The following is a 17,443-nucleotide window of genomic DNA, read 5'->3' as shown; positions in this document are numbered from 1 at the left end:
ACAACAGGAGCCAACACTACAACACAGGCAGTGTGACATGTGAGATACCTTGGAATGCAGCCCCTGCGTAAATTGGGAGCTGCTGGGACGGTAAGTCTGCAAAATTATGCCTGGCATGGAGAAAGAGGACAGAGAAGAGTTTCCCTCCCTCTCTTGTCACACTGGAACGTGTGAGCAGTGGGAGATTTGGGGCAGATAAAAGGGCCTTCTTCATGCAGTACAGACTTAAGCTGCGGAAAGCACTCCCACAGGAAGCAGCAATAGCCACAAACCTGGATGGTTTTAAAAGAGGACGGGACCAATTCATGGAGGAGGAAATGGCTACCCAGGACTCCTAGCCAGGCTGGCTCTGCTCTGCCTCTACGGTCGGAGGCAGCAAGGCGTCCGAAACCCGGTTGCAGGAGGGGAGAGGGCTCTCGTGTGCAGAAGTTTCCCCAAAGAGCTTTCCTCAAAGAGGGGCTTGATCCGGCAGCTCGGCTCCTCTGCCAGCACGAGGGGCACCAGTGGCTGGGCAAGGCAATCAACTGACCTCAAGCACAGTCTCCAGAGAGGGAGGGGAGGCAGATCAGTTTCAGAGGACAGGTGCATCCACTGCCCAGCAACCACCCTGATGCGCCCTTCGGACGCTGCCTGCAGGGGCAAGAGCAGCTCCGCTCCAAAACCTCTGGAGGGCACCAGTTTGGGGAAAGCTGGGGGCGGAAAGACTCCCAGCCACCATTGGCTCCACTCCTTTGTTTGCTGGAGATATTTTTATCCTGCTCTTCAGCCAACAAAGCCTCTCCCAGAGCAGCTTACATAAAAGCAAATCAATAAAGCCATTGCAACAATTAATAACATCATAAAGCCAGCAAACAATTGCCAGGGGGGAAAGCAGCATGGCAGCCAAGTTCTAAAAGGACACAGTAGGACACCTGCTTGGAATGCAGATGGAAGGGGGGTCTCCCCAGCATTGCACTGGGACCTTCTGCACACCAAGCAGCTGTTCTGCCCCTGTGTTGGAGCCCTTTCTGGATCTCTAGTGGACTCTCTGTCATGGATGCTTTAGCTGAGATTCCTGCATTGCAGGAGGTTGGGCTAGATGTCCCCTGGGGTCCCTTCCAGCTCCTTAAGTCTATAATTCTATCACAGCCAAGCCAGCTTCAGCAGAGATCCATGAGAGCAGGTGGAGGAAGAGGAGGCAGCAGCAGCAGAGGCAGCTGAAGGGTGAGGGGCTGCCTACCAAGCAGAGGGGAGAAGCACTGCCCGAGTTCTGATCCTGCTCTTCTCACAGAGCGCAGTTGCTGAGCGACGACTTGCCTCTCCCATCTGATCACCCTGTGGCTGATTAGCTGCTCTCCCTGTGCAAAGGTCAGAGGGGGCAGGGTTTCTGTTGAGGTAGGTGATTAGCTGTGGGAGGAGCTTATCAGAGCTTGCAGGGCAGCGGCGCGCGCCTAATGGCGCGCACAGTTTGATCCATTTTTTAGATTTAGGGGAGCTAGTCTCAAACGTTTGTTGGGGGAGACCGCTGTAGCCACCCCCAACGACACATTCTCAAGATGGAGAGTGAGGGAACAGCTGCAGTCACCTGCGGTTCCTGCACAATGTTTGCCATCTTGCCAAAGGTGGCAGGCAGCTTTACCTGCACCAATTGCATGTTGATTGCCCTCTTAAAAGACAAAGTCCAACAACTGGAGGAACGTGTAGCTACGCTCCAAAGAATCAGAGAGCTGGAGCTCTTCTTGGAAGCAACAGAGCACACCGTCTCCACCAAGGAGAAGGCAGGGGACTCCCCTGAGAAGGAGGCTAGTTCACCAACACAGGAGCCAGATATATGGAGAAACGTGACTCAAAGAAGTAGGAAGCCCAGGGTTCGCTCTGATTGTTTAGAAATACACAATCGCTTTGAGGTCCTCTCCCCTAGCATGGAAGACAAAGAGCAGACTCCATTTGAGGATCTCTCCCTCGTTACAGTCGATCAGGTATATGAAGACGAACAGCAAAGTCAGCCCTCAGGGAATGTGCAGGCGACCTTGGAACGGACAGCTCATGGAAGAACCCCGACCAAACCTAAGAGGAGGCGTGTAGTGGTGATAGGGGATTCCCTACTGAGGGGAACAGAAGCAGTGATCTGTGGGCCTGACAAGATGTCTCGGGAAGTGTGCTGTCTCCCCGGGGCTAAGATCCAAGATGTAACTGAACGACTACAAGGAATCATAAAACCCACTGACAAATACCCCTTCCTCTTGGTTCATGTGGGAACCAATGACACTGCAAGCAATAGCCTCCAGAAGATCAAAAGAGACTATGAGGCCCTGGGCAGGAAATTGAAGCAATTAAATGCACAAATTGTCATCTCATCTGTCCTCCCAGTTGAACGACGTGGCCCAGGGAGAGAGAGAAAAATAGTGGAAGTGAACAGCTGGCTTCGCAAATGGTGTAAACAGGAACGGTTTGGATTCTTAGATCACGGACTGCAGTTTCTTGAAGATGGACTTCTGGCAAGAGATGGGCTGCACCTCACAACGGTTGGGAGGAATGTTTTTGCCAAAAATCTCAGAAACCTCATCAGGAGGGCTTTAAACAGACTAATGTGGGGGAGGAAGACAGTGCTCCTGAAGGTAGGAGTCTATCAATTGATGAAGATGATCATCCAAATGTCATAGACCGAATGGAGCAAACAGCACGCAAACCTAGTGATGGGAGGAAAAAATCCTTAAATAAGAGACACGGGGGAATGATTAATGGACTTCAATGTCTGTACACTAATGCGCAAAGCATGGGTAATTAACAAGATGAGCTTGAGCTCTTGGTACAGCAAACTAAATATGACATAATAGGCATCACTGAAACCTGGTGGGATAAGTCCCACGACTGGAATGTAATAATGGAGGGATACAATCTATTTCAGAGAAACAGACCAGACAAGAAAGGAGGAGGAGTGGCGTTATATGTCAAGGATGTGTATACCTGTGAAGAGATCCAAGATTTAGAACCTCAAAGCCAAAGTGAGAGCATTTGGGTCAAAATTAAGGGAGAGAAGAATAACAGGGACCTCATTGTGGGAGTTTACTATAGATCCCCAAGCCAAACGGAGGACATAGATGATGCCTTCCTGGAACAGATGGCCAAGCATGCAAAAGGAAGGGAGATAGTAGTAATGGGGGACTTCAATTACCCGGATATTTGCTGGATGTCAAACTCAGCCAAGAGCATAAGGCAGGGGGTTGGACTCGATGGCCCTTGTGGTCTCTTCCAACTCTATGATTCTATGATTCTATGATTCTAAGTTCATTCATCAGCCGGTTGTTAGCAGGGAGTGGCATTCGGACGAATCATAGAATCATAGAGTTGGAAGAGACCACAAGGGCCATCGAGTCCAACCCCCTGCCAAGCAGGAAACACCATCAGAGCACTCCTGACATATGGTTGTCAAGCCTCTGCTTAAAGACCTCCAAAGAAGGAGACTCCACCACACTCCTTGGCAGCAAATTCCACTGTCAAACAGCTCTTACTGTCAGGAAGTTCTTCCTAATGTTTAGGTGGAATCTTCTTTCTTGTAGTTTGGAGCCATTGCTCCGTGTCCGCTTCTCTGGAGCAGCAGAAAACAACCTTTCTCCCTCCTCTATGTGACATCCTTTTATATATTTGAACATGGCTATCATATCACCCCTTAACCTCCTCTTCTCCAGGCTAAACATGCCCACCTCCCTTAGCCGTTCCTCATAAGGCATCGTTTCCAGGCCTTTGACCATTTTGGTTGCCCTCCTCTGGACACGTTCCAGTTTGTCAGTGTCCTTCTTGAACTGTGGTGCCCAGAACTGGACACAGTACTCCAGGTGAGGTCTGACCAGAGCAGAATACAGTGGCACTATTACTTCCCTTGATCTAGATGCTATACTCCTATTGATGCAGCCCAGAATTGCATTGGCTTTTTTAGCTGCCGCGTCACACTGTTGGCTCATGTCAAGTTTGTGGTCAACCAAGACTCCTAGATCCTTTTCACATGTACTGCTCTCAAGCCAGGTGTCACCCATCTTGTATTTGTGCCTCTCATTTTTTTTGCCCAAGTGCAATACTTTACATTTCTCCCTGTTAAAATTCATCTTGTTTGTTTTGACCCAGTTCTCTAATCTGTCCAGGTCGTTTTGAAGTGTGATCCTGTCCTCTGGGGTGTTAGCCACCCCTCCCAGTTTGGTGTCATCTGCAAATTTGATCAGGATGCCCTTGAGTCCATCATCCAAGTCGTTGATAAAGATGTTGAATAAGACCGGGCCCAAGACAGAACCCTGTGGCACCCCACTAGTCACTCTTCTCCAGGATGAAGAGGAACCATTGATGAGCACCCTTTGGGTTCGGTCAGACAGCCAGTTACAAATCCACTGAGTGGTAGCATAGTCAAGTCCGCATGTTACCAGCTTTTTTACAAGAATATCATGGGGCACCTTGTCAAATGCCTTGCTGAAATCAAGGTAGGCTACATCCACTGCGTTCCCTTCATCTACCAGGCTTGTAATTCTGTCAAAAAATGAGATCAGGTTAGTCTGACATGACTTATTTTTCAGAAATCCATGCTGACTATTGGTGATCACAGCATTCCTTTCTAGGTGCTCACAGACTGTTTGCTTAATGATCTGCTGCAGAATCTTCCCGGGTATTGATGTCAGACTGACGAAGGAAGGTGGCTTTCCTTATCAGGACAGAGATGGCCTGGAAAGAGTAGCCAGGTTTCCGCAACACACAACGAGGATTTGTGAATGCTACGTGCAACGTTGACTTTGGCGGTAGATGCAGATTTTGCTGAGAGGTGTTATTGCAATCCAGCATATGTGCCAAGAGAAGAGAGAGGGTGCAGTTGCTGAGTGCCCCCATCAGACGTCTCCCTTGCTGCAGCCTTCCCCAAGAGACACACGCAGAAGGCAGGCTGGCGGCTGGCACTCCATGGCCCTGATGCAAGGCCCCCCCCCCATGGCCAGTCTTTGCAGGAAGGAAGGAAGGAGCCCTGAGCAGAGAGTGCCCAAGGCAGGGCAGGATCCTGTTCCTTCATGCTTCCCCCCCAACCCAACACACCCGTTAACAGTGACCGTTCTCAAGCTGAAGACTCCTTCCCCAACATCAGGCTCCTTCTCGTCAGGCAGAAGCCATATAAGCAAAACCACACAAGAGCTAAACCATACTGAAAAGGCACATGTGGGTACAGAATTGAAATGAGGAGGGAGGTTTTGGCTCAGGGGGTTGGGAGCAGTGTTCGAAAGCTGCCAGGTGCATTTCGCGACATCTCTGGCGCCAGGTTGGCAACTGATGTCTCAGGCTGGCTGGCCCCTCCGGCTTTCTTAAGCGGTTCAGCAGAAGAGCTCATTTCTATCCCAAGGAGTCCATGGTTCACCCCCCTCCTCCGTTAATCCCTACAACGACCCTGCGAAGGAGGCGAAGAGGTTGTGACTGACTCCAAGGTCACCCAGCGAGCTTCATGACAGAGCGGGGATTTGAACCCTCATCTCCCAGGTCCTCATCCGACTCTCTAACCACTACACCCCACTGCCTTCCGAGAGTTCTTCAGCTATGGGGCAGCTCTATAAATTAAGTAGGTAAGTAAATATGGGGAAAATAAAATGTCACTTAGAGAAGGGTCTGAAATACTTTCCTGGAAGCTTGGATTTGTTTTATTCTGGAGTGTTTTATTTGATGTTTTCAAGTGTTGTAAATCGCTTTCAGATTGTGTCTTTAAAATATAAAGCAGAATGGAAATGAAACGAATGATGATGATGATGATAATAATAATAATAATAATAATAATAATAATAATAACCCCACCATAAAAAGGCACCTGGACATTCTGCTGTGGTAATCGCAACCAAGGTTTAAAGTGCCTTTTGGCAAATAATGTATATACCTGGGTTTCTAACATTGATGTAAACAAATAAATAAATTGGGAATAGCCACGGTTCCCCCCCCCCAACACACTGCAGGTCTGAGTCTAAGCAACGACCCCCCCCCCCAGCAAGCAGCCCGTCCATAAAACAGCCCTTTGCGTAATGAGCTGTAAGAGAATCCGTGTAACATTTCATTTATTTATATTTTACTTTGGCAAGTTGGGATGCAGCTTCCCACAGTCCTCAGGATCCTTCCCCATCCAGGGGGGGGGGGGGCAGCTGCTGTCTGAATCCTCCAGAGGCAGCCACTTGGCCAAGGCTGCTCCCTGCCTTTTCACTGTGCAGCAGGACCACAGCCCTCCCCCCACTGCCACTTCCAAGGCACGGGACCCGCTGAGGTCTCCCCAAGGGGGTGCAGCACTGCTGGGGCTTGGACTAGATGACTCTCAAGGTCCCTTCCAACTCAGCAGTGCTGGGATTCTAGGATTCTAAGCACTGGGAGGGGGAGCCTGCCCAGTCCTGAGAGCTCAGCCCAGCTCAATAATCTCGGGGAGCTTTGCCAGCCGGGTGAGGGGGAGCCCCAGCCCATGAATAAAATCCTGCGCTTGGCACAGAGCCTCCGATGGATGCAGTTCAACAGGACTTTTATTTATGGCTCTGCTGCCAGCCCCGTCTTCATGGCAACTGCTGGGGGGGGGGCATATACACAGATGCTGTGGAAGGAAGGAAGGAAGGAAGGAAGGAAGGAAGGAAGGAAGGAAGGAAGGAAGGACCCCAGGGCTGTAGGGGAGGGGAGGGGAGGGAGACAATGAGAAGAGAAGAGAAACGTGATCAGGAAGAGCAATGGCTGCCGCAGCTACAGAGAGAGCAGGGTGTTTGCTGCCTTTCCTGCTAGGGCTCTCCTCCACTGCAAGGACAGCGCGGTGGGAGGGGGAGACTTTTCCTGCAAGGGAGATCAGAAGGAGCTAAGGACTGAGAAGAATGAGCCAGAGGGTGGCTCTGTGCTTCAGGGACCCACCGGCGAAGAGGGACAGGGCAGAGTCTGCCCATGGCACCCCAGTCAATCCTATCCTGCCCAGGACCCACCCAGCGTCACCCCGGACCACTTCTGCTCATTTCTCCGCCTGTGGGCAACCAGCATTTCAACCTCCCTCCGTCCCCACACAACAAGGACCTAGTTCTCAGTGTGGATTATAGAATTGTAGAGTTGGAAGGGACCCCCAAGGGTCATCTAGTCCAATCCCCTGCAAGGCAGGACTCTCAACTTAAGCCCCCCCCCCCCAATCCAATCTGAAACCAGACCAGACCCTGCCTGGGTTTGCAAATGTGCTAGCATTTTTATTTGAAGCTCCATTAGAAGGATATCTCAGCAATATAATTTCAAACTGCAGTTTATTATGATGATTATTACCATTATTTACTACCTGCCCTTCAAGAATCAAAACACAATATTAAAAACAGTTTAAAACAACCTCCCATCAACAGGAATAAGGTGGGTCCCAAAATTATGCACTGCTAGTGGCAAAATCCAGGGTTTGCTTTCAAAATGATTTATCTATTACTACATTTATTAATGGCTTACTGCAGAAAAGTTCTCAAGGTGACTTGTAATTCTCAGTTGGTCCTTTCATAAGCCGCTTTGAGATTTTTGCTTATTTTACAATCAAGTAGCGTATAAATCTTATGAAATAACTCATGATCGTAAAACGCACAAGAGTTCAAGAGCAAGCCAGAAGAGCAGCATTATTTGCTGAATGCGCTCATCTTGCGATGACAGGAAAAGAGGAAGACCCCCGCAGGGGTCTTCATACCACATGATCCAAATTAGGAAAGGAATGTCTGCAGGGTGAAAGCTCATTCTGACACAGAGAAAGCTAGAAAGGTCAATTCCCCACACAGAAAAAGCCAGCCTGCCAGGGAGAAGGCTAGGCCAGAGCCCTGCTCCTCCTGCTCCCTGGCCAGCTGCCTTTCTAGGTGCAGGGAACCCTCACAACCAATGCAACGGAGCCTGCAGAACTGTGAATCTGCTTCAGGGTGGATGGAATGAAAGCTTTAGTTGAGATTCCTGCACTGCAGGCAGTGTAGGTTCCCTTCCAACTCTCCAATTCTCAGCCCTGCTCTGAGATCAGCAATGGCTCCCTGTTTGTGAAAAACTCTCCCCAGGAAGATTCGACTGGTGCCTTCATTATATATCTTTGGGCACCAGGGGAAAACAATAATGTCCTTTTAAATGTGTTAAGGAAGGGGGCATCACTGGGGGCATTGTCTTTGTTCTTCTTATTATTATGTATTTTGTGTTTCTTATACAGTGGTACCTCGGTTTATGAACTTTTTTTTAAAAAAAGTAATATTTATTAAAGGTTTAAGGGTTACAGAAAGAAAAAAAAGGAAAACACAAAATTAAACAAAACAAAACAAAACAACACATCACAATAAAGAAAAAAAACAGAAAACACTACTTATCTTAACAAAACAAAAACAATGAAAAACACAACGAATATTCCCATAACTTATCTTTCATTTGCTTGTTTCATTGACCTCCTCACACCTCCCTTTTTTGTATTCTAGTTCAGTTAGCTATTTCAGCAAATCCTTTCCATCTTTCTCAGTTTTTGTCGTATAATTTGTCTTGACATAATCTAATTTTACTTTTCCCCCTTTAGCCGATTAACAATCTATTTTTACTTAATCCTTTATAACATTTCTGCTAAAGCCACATAACTTCATTCCAACATCCTTCTAACATTCCTTAATTTTGCAATGTTTCTGTAAGTAAACTTTAAATTTCTTCCAATCTTCTTCCACCGACTCTTCTCCCTGGTCTCGGATTCTGCCAGTCATTTCTGCCAGTTCCATGTAGTCCATCAACTTCATCTGCCATTCTTCCCGGGTGGGCAGATCTTGTGTCTTCCAGTGCTTTGCAATAACTCGGTTTATGAACTTAATCCATTCCTAAACAGAAACCATTCTTAAACAGAAACCATTCTTAAACCGAGGTGCGCCTTCCTTAATGAGGCCTCCCACTGCCAGTGCCCTTCCATCGTTCAGTTTCCATTTGTAGACCGAGGTAAAGTTTGCAAACCGGGACACTACTTACAGTTTTGCGGAGTTCGTAAACCAAATTGTTCGAAAACAGAACTGTTCTTAAATCAAGGTACCACTGTATTAAAATTGCCCTGAGATCTACTGGTACAGTGGTACCTCAGGTTACATATGCTTCAGGTTACAGACGCTTCAGGTTACAGACTCCGCTAACCCAGAAATAGTACCTCGGGTTAAGAATTTTGCTTCAGGATAAGAACAGAAATCGTGAGGACTTCCGGGTTAGCGCCATCGGCAATGGCGGAATTCCTCTGATCCAGAGGAACCCGCTCCGCGAAAACTGGGTCTTGCCGCCGCGGCGAAGGCGGAGACCCTTTAAAAATCCCAGGCGGAGGAAGCCTGGGAACGTGGGATTCGGCTGACACCAGGAGCGCCTCCCCTACATGCAAGGAAACCCCTTTTTCGGGGACCTGAAGCGACGTGGGGTGAGCGGCGCGGTGTTTTGAATCGACCGCTATTTTTACGGAGTGAAGCCGCACAGCCGTTGCCAGAGAGCGCTGACTTTTTTTTTTAAAAAAAATAATTTTTATTAATTTTCATAAACAAAAAACACACAAATAAAAACATTCATAAACAACACATGACTTCCCCATGCCTCCCCTTCACTGCACCCTTGGTTCAAAATTTTTTAGCAATCCTTCATTCCATTTCTATATTTAATTTCCCTCAAGATTCTCTTGACTTAAATATTTACAGCTATAATTCTCTGTTTCTTACCCCTTGACATTTTATCAATCTGAGATTTTGCAACAGTTCTTAAGATATATTTTAAATTTTTTCCAGTCCTCTTCCACTGTCTCTCTCCTCTGATCACGGATTCTGCCGGTCATCTCTGCCAGTCATGTACCACCTATAGATCATTTTCATTATGTTTTCTTTCAAGGCACTACATGCCGTAAATTTAAGGCCTGTGGTCCATAACTGTTCCCAGTCAGCGAACAAAATATCATGACCTAAGTCTTGTGCCCATTTGATCATAGCTGATTTAACCGTTTCATCCTGTGTATTCCATTTCAGCAACAAATTATACATTTTAGACAGATTCTTAGTATTGGTCTCTAACAATTCTGTTTCCAGTTTTGACCTCTCCTTCTGAAATCCTAGTTTCCTGTCCTGCTTAAAAGTCTCATTTATCTGATAATAATGTAACCAGTCTCGAACTTTGGATTTTAGTTTCTCAAAGCTCTGTAATTTAACTTTTTCACCGTCATATTCTATAATTTCACAATATTTTGGCCAATTAGAGTCCATGTTAAGTTTTTTCACCGCTCTAGCTTCCATTGGTGACAACCATCTGGGTGTTTTATTTTCCAACAAATCCTTATATCGATTCCAAACATTATACAAAGCTTTCCTGACAATATGATTTTTAAAGCCCTTATAAACCTTTGCCTTGTCATACCATAAATATGCGTGCCAGCCAAAATTGTTATCATACCCTTCCAAGTCTAAAATGTCTGTGTCTTCAAGAAGTAGCCATTGCTTCAACCAGCAGAAAGCTGCTGCTTCATAGTAAAGTCTTAAGTCCGGCAGAGCAAACCCCCCCCCCTATCTTTTGCATCAGTTAAAATCTTAAATTTTATTCTGGGCTTTTTGCCCTGCCAGACAAATTTAGATATATCTTTCTGCCACTTCTTGAAACAGTCCATCCTATCAAGAACTTGCAGTGTCTGGAACAAAAACAACAATCTCGGCAATACATTCATCTTAATAACGGCAATTCGGCCTAACAAGGATAGTCTCAACCTAGACCATATGTCGAAATCTTTCTTAACTTCCAGCCAACATTTCTCATAATTGTCTTTGAACAAATTCACATTTTTAGATGTTAAATTCACCCCCAGATATTTCACTTTTTTTGTTATTTCCAAACCAGTTTCCCTTTGAAAACTATCTTTTTCCCCCATCGTTAGATTTTTTTCCAGCACCTTTGTCTTCTGTTTATTTAATTTAAAACCAGCCACTTGACCAAATATTTCAATTAATTCTAGAACTCTTTTTGTGCTGGCTTCTGGCTGCTGCAAAGTCAAAACTAGGTCATCTGCAAATGCTCTTAGCTTATATTGTTTAGCTCCGAGGTGTATTCCTTCAACCAGCTGGTCCCTTCTAATCATATTCAACAATACCTCCAGGACCGATATAAACAATAGAGGGGATATTGGGCAACCCTGTCGTGTCCCTTTTTCTATTGGGATCTCGTCCATAACCACACCATTCACAATTAATTTAGCTTTTTGCTCAGAGTATATTGCACCTATACCGTTTTCAAAATTTTGGCCTACCCCCATCCCCTGGAGATTCCTCTTCATAAAGCTCCAAGAAATATTGTCAAAGGCTTTCTCCGCGTCCACAAAAATCAAAACTGCTTTTCTATTTATATCAGTCTCCAATAGTTCCAAAATATCTATAATGTTCCTTACATTATCTGACATATGTCTCCCTGGGAGAAAGCCTGTTTGGTCCTTATGAATCTCCTCTGACAACACTTTTTTAAATCTTTTTGCTAAAATGTCTGCAAAAATTTTATAATCCACATTTAAAAGTGATATAGGGCGGTAGTTCTTAACTTGATGTTTCTCAGTTTCTGTCTTCGGTATAAGTGAGATAAATGCTTCTTTCCACGATTCGGGAGCCTTTTTCCCCTCCAAAATTTGGTTACAAACTTCTTTCAATGGTTGTATTAGCCATTCCTTCATTGCTTTATAGTATCTCGCCGTCAGCCCATCTGGTCCTGGTGATTTTCCCAATTGCATATTCTGAATGGCACCCTCAATTTCCTGGTTCGTAATTTTCTCATTTAAAATCCTTTTATTTTTTTCCGAGATCTTTGATAGTCCATATTTTTTAATAAATTCTTCTATCTCTTGTTCATCTTTTGGCCCTTGTGCATACAATTTCTTAAAGAAACTTTGAAAACAATTACTGATTTCATTTGGTTTATTTATAGATTTTCCCTCTACCTCGAGGAATGTCACAGTATTCAGCTTTTGTCTCTTTTTCAATTGCCATGACAGCAGTTTCCCACATTTATCTGCTGATTCAAAAGTTTTTTGCCTCATTTGTTTTATTTTCCATTCTATTTCTTGGTTCATCAATTCCATATATTGGGTCTGGTAATACTTTATTTCTCTTAAAATCTCCTGGGATTTAGGTTTTGATCTCAGTTTCTTCTCTCCTTCTTTCATTTGTTTCCAAATTTTTTCTTTCTTCTCATTCTGTTGTTTCCTTTTTATCGAATTCTGCTGGATTAGAAAACCATGCATCACGGCCTTACTTGCATCCCATATTATTCTTCTTTCCACATCTGTTCCTAGGTTTATTTCGAAGTAATCTTTCAAAGTCTTTTGGGCCTTTTTATAAATTGCTTCATCTCTAAAAAGGGTGTCATTCATTCTCCATCTGAAGGTTCCAGCTGTTGTCAATTTCATTTCCATCTTTACTGCATTATGGTCGGAGCAAGTTTTTGGGCAGATTTCTGTTTTTTTAACCCTTGGTGCCAGATTGCTAGAAATCCATATTTGGTCAATCCTGGTCCATGTCATTTTTGCTTCAGAGAAAAAGGTCCCCTCTCTTTCCAGAGGGTTCCTTGTTCTCCAAATGTCAATCAAGTCCATTGTGTCAGTCAGTTCGAAGAAAGTCTTTGGTAGTCTCCCATCCTTAGAAATTACTTGTCTTTGAGCTTTATCCATATTTGTGGAGACAACTCCATTCATATCACCCATCATTATAATTTTATAGTCCATAAAATCCGTTAATGTCTCATGTAACTTCTTGAAAAACTCAGCCTTCCCCTCATTAGGTGCATAAATTCCTACAATCAAAATTTTTTCTCCTTGAATTTGAATTTCCACTGCCAGAAATCTTCCTTGTTCATCCTTAAAGATCATTTTTGGTTCCAATTTTTCCTTAACATAGATCACCACTCCTCTTTTCTTAACTTTATCTGAGGAAATAAATTCCAGTCCTAATCTCTTATTTGTCAAAAGTTTCCTGTGTATTCTGGCAATATGGGTTTCTTGCAAACATATTATGTCTAAATATTCTTTCTTTAATATATGAAACACTTGAGCCCTTTTTCGGGGATGGTTAAGACCGTTGCAGTTCCAACTCAGAAGTTGCAGAGACATTTTTGTTACTGGGTATCTTTTCCACCGACTGCTCCAAGTTCTTGTTCCTGATCGGTCGGTGCTGGGGTCAATCCAAATGATAGATTTGCAATGTCCGGTATTTCTCTCTCACTCACAGTTCCTTTCTGAAAGTCTTCAAAATTTCTCTCCAGAAAATGTTCTTTATCTTGAGTTGTTTTTATTTTGATTTTCTTCCCTTTAAAATTAAAGGACAACCCTTGTGGGAACTCCCACCTGAATGGAATGTTGTTTTGTTTCAATAAATCCACTAAATCTTTGAATTGAGTCCTCACCTCCAAAAAATATTTAGGAATATCCTTGAAAAACTGTATTTGAGAATTCTTAATAATCAGAGCCTTCTGGAAGTGTAGGTTCAGTATTTTGTCTCTTTCTTCCTTGGATCTCAAAGTGATTAAACAGTCCCTTGGTTTCTTGCCTTGCTTCCTGCCAATCCGGAAAGCTGTAGTTATTACAAATTCATCTTCTTCTCCTTCTAATTCGTCAGTCCAAAATTCTTGAAATTTATCTGTGAGAAATTCCCCAAGGTTGCCCTCTTCCTCTTCTGGTACCAATCTCAATTTCAAATTCTTGCCTTTCCTCTCCAATTCCATAAGAGCCAAAGTTGCATCATGTTCATGTACCTTCTTTGCAATAGGCGCAAATTTTCCCTTAGTTTCCTCGGCAGTGCTCTTAGCGATCTCAGCTATTTTCCTTGTTTCCGTACTTTCTTGAATTAGACGATTTATAGAGTCTGTATTAGATGATATTGTCGTTGTGTTCAAATCCAATCTTGTTGTCAGTTCTGTCAATTTCTTAGAGTTCTCTGTAGATTACTTAGTGAGTGCTTCTAAAGATTGGTTTATTCTGAGCAGTGCCTGTGTCATAGAATCCATTGATGCTGCTGTTACTTTTTCCTGTGCAGCTGCTGCTCCTGATATGGAGCTTCTTTTCTGAGCCTGCTTTTGAGCCTGTTTTGTTTTGCTTCTTGTTGATATTTCATCCAGTGGCGTGCTCATAACTCAAGGTCGTTCACACAGGAAGGTTGCAAATGGAAAATCCCACTTCTTTGCCTCAATACAGCAGTTTCTCTTTTAGTCCTCTAGAGGGGGAAATTGTATCCAGGCAGGAATAACAAAGAAACAGGGAAGCAAGTAGCCATGCAATGTCCCAAAGAAATAAAATCCAACCCAAAGTCCTACTTTGTTGCAATTTAAAATCAGATTCTGCCAAGTAAAGTCCCGTTATTATATTTCAAGTAAAGTCTTACTTTGTATCCACAGTCCTCTCTTTTTGACAGTTCGTTTTTAGGCGCTCACCGCTCAGGCAGCCTGATCAGAGGTATCGGCAGCGGAGAGTTTCCCGTTCACAACTTTCTTCTTCTAGCGGGTTAAATTAAGTCAATTTTTCCTTCCCCCCTTCTCCCGCTCAGTGGGGGGAAGACCCTTTCAATGTCAGGTTTAGCAAAGTTCAAAAAGTATTCCCTTTAAATACAGCTAGCTCTTTTCATTGCTGCGTCAGTCATGCAGTTCCGGGAGGCTGACTTCCTTAATTTTTGCCTTTCCCGTTTTCAGCCAAATCTTTGAAAGTCCCATTCAGAGAGCGCTGACTTTTTCCTGGGGACAACTGGACTCTAAACAAGTACCCGTGAGTAGAACGGAAAATTGGGCTAAGAAACACTTTAATTTGGCACTCAGCGGGAAGGTCCTAAACAGGACCTTCTGCTTTTGTAAATAGTCTGAAGCAAAAATCGTGCAAGCCAAAGTCTGGAAAGTTGTACATAAAGGTTTTTAATTCCTCCTGTTTTGATCATCTAAACCCCTCTTGGAAGCAGGAGTAAAGAGGGGAAATTTGATTGTTCAAGCCTGCAGGAGAGAGAGTAAAGAAAGATAAATTTCCACCGTCTCAAACCTGGGAACGGGGTGTCAGAGATGGAGATTTTTGGTGAAGTTCATTGACTGTGAATGGAACATCTTTTGACAGTTAGTTGAAGAAGAGAAACAAATTGATTCCAATGTTGCCTTTTGCATTTAAAATAAACAAAAAATCCGAAAAATGAAAGTAATTTTTCTTTGTTGGATCTGCTTTTAAAAGATGGATACAAATAGAAATTGCCTCCTCTAGAGGGAGCTTGTTAAATTGTTGCTTGAGTCGTTCTGGGGATTTTACAGCTGTGGAGATTAGGATCGTGGGACCAGACTGTGACCTTGAACAAAAATATGTTTGGAAGAAGTTTTGGTGCTTGCTTTTTGCAAGACAAGCGCTTTGTTGGAGCAGATGCATGAGAAGATGTATTTGATGACTGTTGCAGTCAGAAACTTTGGACAAACAGTGAATATGTATACAGAAACCATCCAGGAGCCAACTCAGGAATCTGTTTTGATAGAGCAAGTGCAAACGCAGAAGATAATGGAGGAGGCTGCTGTTGAACCTCAAGTAACACAAATGGAGAGGCCCGAGGGCCTACAGGAGCACAAGCTATTGTTGTTGAAGGCTGAATTTGAAGTGGGCCAGGGGGGGTCTGGAGTTGTGGGGCCCCTTAAGTTTGGAGGGACTTTGAAACATGCTTTTAAATATTTTCTGGACTATACTGTTGACTGTGGGGAATGGGACTGTGGGGAATGGGCCGATCTGCTGAGGAGAGATGGAGATATTTTTGAGTTGGAACATCCCCGAGACCTACTCCTCAATGAGAAAGGAAAGAAATTAAGAAAGAGATCTACAAAAGACAAGGTAAAGTGCAAGTACAAACAAGAAGAAGACCTGCAGAAGGGACATGGAAAAGACTTAAGAGCCTCGGATATAAGATTACCAGGTTGATGGACTAGATGGAATGGACAGTAAGGACTGACATAACCCGAGACCAGGAAGAAGAGACGCTGGAGGAAGATTGGAAGAAAACTTTTAAAAATTTATTTTGGGAATTAGTGTAAAATTAATGAGTATTAGGAAAAATGTTGGAATGAAAATATTTGGCTTTAGCAGAAATGTTATAAGGAATTATGTATAAATAAATATTGTTTTAAGTCTTAAGGTATTTTTGGGAAGATAAGGTTAAAATAAACTAAGGTAAACTGAATGACAGAATATAGTGAAAGATGGAAAGGATTTGTTGAGTTAATTAATAGGTTAGACTGTTAAGACAAACTATTTAAAAAAAATTGAGAAGGATGGAAAGAATTTGCTGAAATAAATAACTAAACTAGAATACAAAAAGGGAGGTGTGAGGAGGTCGATGAAACAAGTTAATGAAAGATAAAGATATGGAATATTGTGTTTTTATTGTTATTGTTGTATTGATTTTTATGGGGTTTTTTCTTTTTTTCTTTTTTCCCTCTTTTAAGTATTGTTATATATGCTTTGAAAATGTTCTTTTGTTGTTGTTGCTTTCTTCTTTTTTCTTTCTCTGTAATTTTTGAAACTTCTAATAAATATCATTAAAAAAAAAAGAGAACAGAAATCGTGCAGCGGCGGCGCAGTGGCAACAGGAGGCCCCATTAGCTAAAGTGGTGCTTCAGGTTAAGAACAGTTTCAGGTTAAGAATGGACCTCTGGAACGAATTAAGTTCTTAACCTGAGGTACCACTGTATAGAGTGGTATACCAATGTATGCAAACAATATTTATACAAATAATAATAATAATAAATAAATAATGTGAGATCTGGCCGGCAGGCTTTTTCAAGGCTATCTGGGGCCTCTCGTGAGGATAAACAAGGCAGTAAAACCGGATTAAGCTTCCCGAATAGGAGGAGGGAGAAGCCACACCGACAGCTGCTCGCACACCCGTTAATAAGATAAAACCACCAAGGCCAGATTATGGACTGGGGAAGCTAATATTCCTTCAGAAAAAAGGATTAGTAGGGGATCTCTGCAAATCTAATTTTGCAAGGTGGGGGGAACCACCAAGAAGTCCGGCAGTGAGAACAAAAGTCACAGATCGCCAGCTACCCGTCCTCCTTCCAGGAGCTTTTCCTCATAAACAACCAACAGCAGCTCAACAAGCCGAGCTGAGCAGAAGCAGATTGGTCATCCCTAGAGGAGAAGAGAAGGCCTTCATTTTTGGACTCATCTATCCATCCTCCGGCCCAACCCAGTGGGGAACCTTCCCTAGGGAGCAACGTCCCCAAGAGCAGGGTCTCCGGAGGAAGAGCTGGGCCCTGGGGTGGGGAGTGGGCTTCATTTTGCAGGTGCCCACGCTGTTGCGAAGGGTGGGAGACATGTAAGCAGGATCGCAGGTGGGCTCAGGGAGCCTGACCACTCGGAGAGTCTGGAAGACCCTTCTGCAGGAAACCAGGGCAGAGGGGGATGCATGTGTGAATATTGTGGCATGGGAGGGAGGAAGAGCGTTGCACCCACAAATACATCTCC

General features: G+C 44.0%; 1 protein-coding gene across 4 annotated transcripts in view; it reads right to left on the bottom strand.

The window, feature by feature from the left end:
• LOC309333067 (guanine nucleotide-binding protein G(I)/G(S)/G(O) subunit gamma-7) overlaps window positions 1–17,443 on the bottom strand; it is a 111,834-nt gene that overhangs the window by 49,182 nt on the left and 45,209 nt on the right. The window lies entirely within an intron of this gene.

Source organism: Podarcis erhardii, assembly GCF_964252035.2.
Source record: "Podarcis erhardii genome assembly, chromosome: 18".
NCBI classification, from domain to species: domain Eukaryota; kingdom Metazoa; phylum Chordata; class Lepidosauria; order Squamata; family Lacertidae; genus Podarcis; species Podarcis erhardii.
This window is presented reverse-complemented; position numbering and strand designations above follow the sequence as displayed.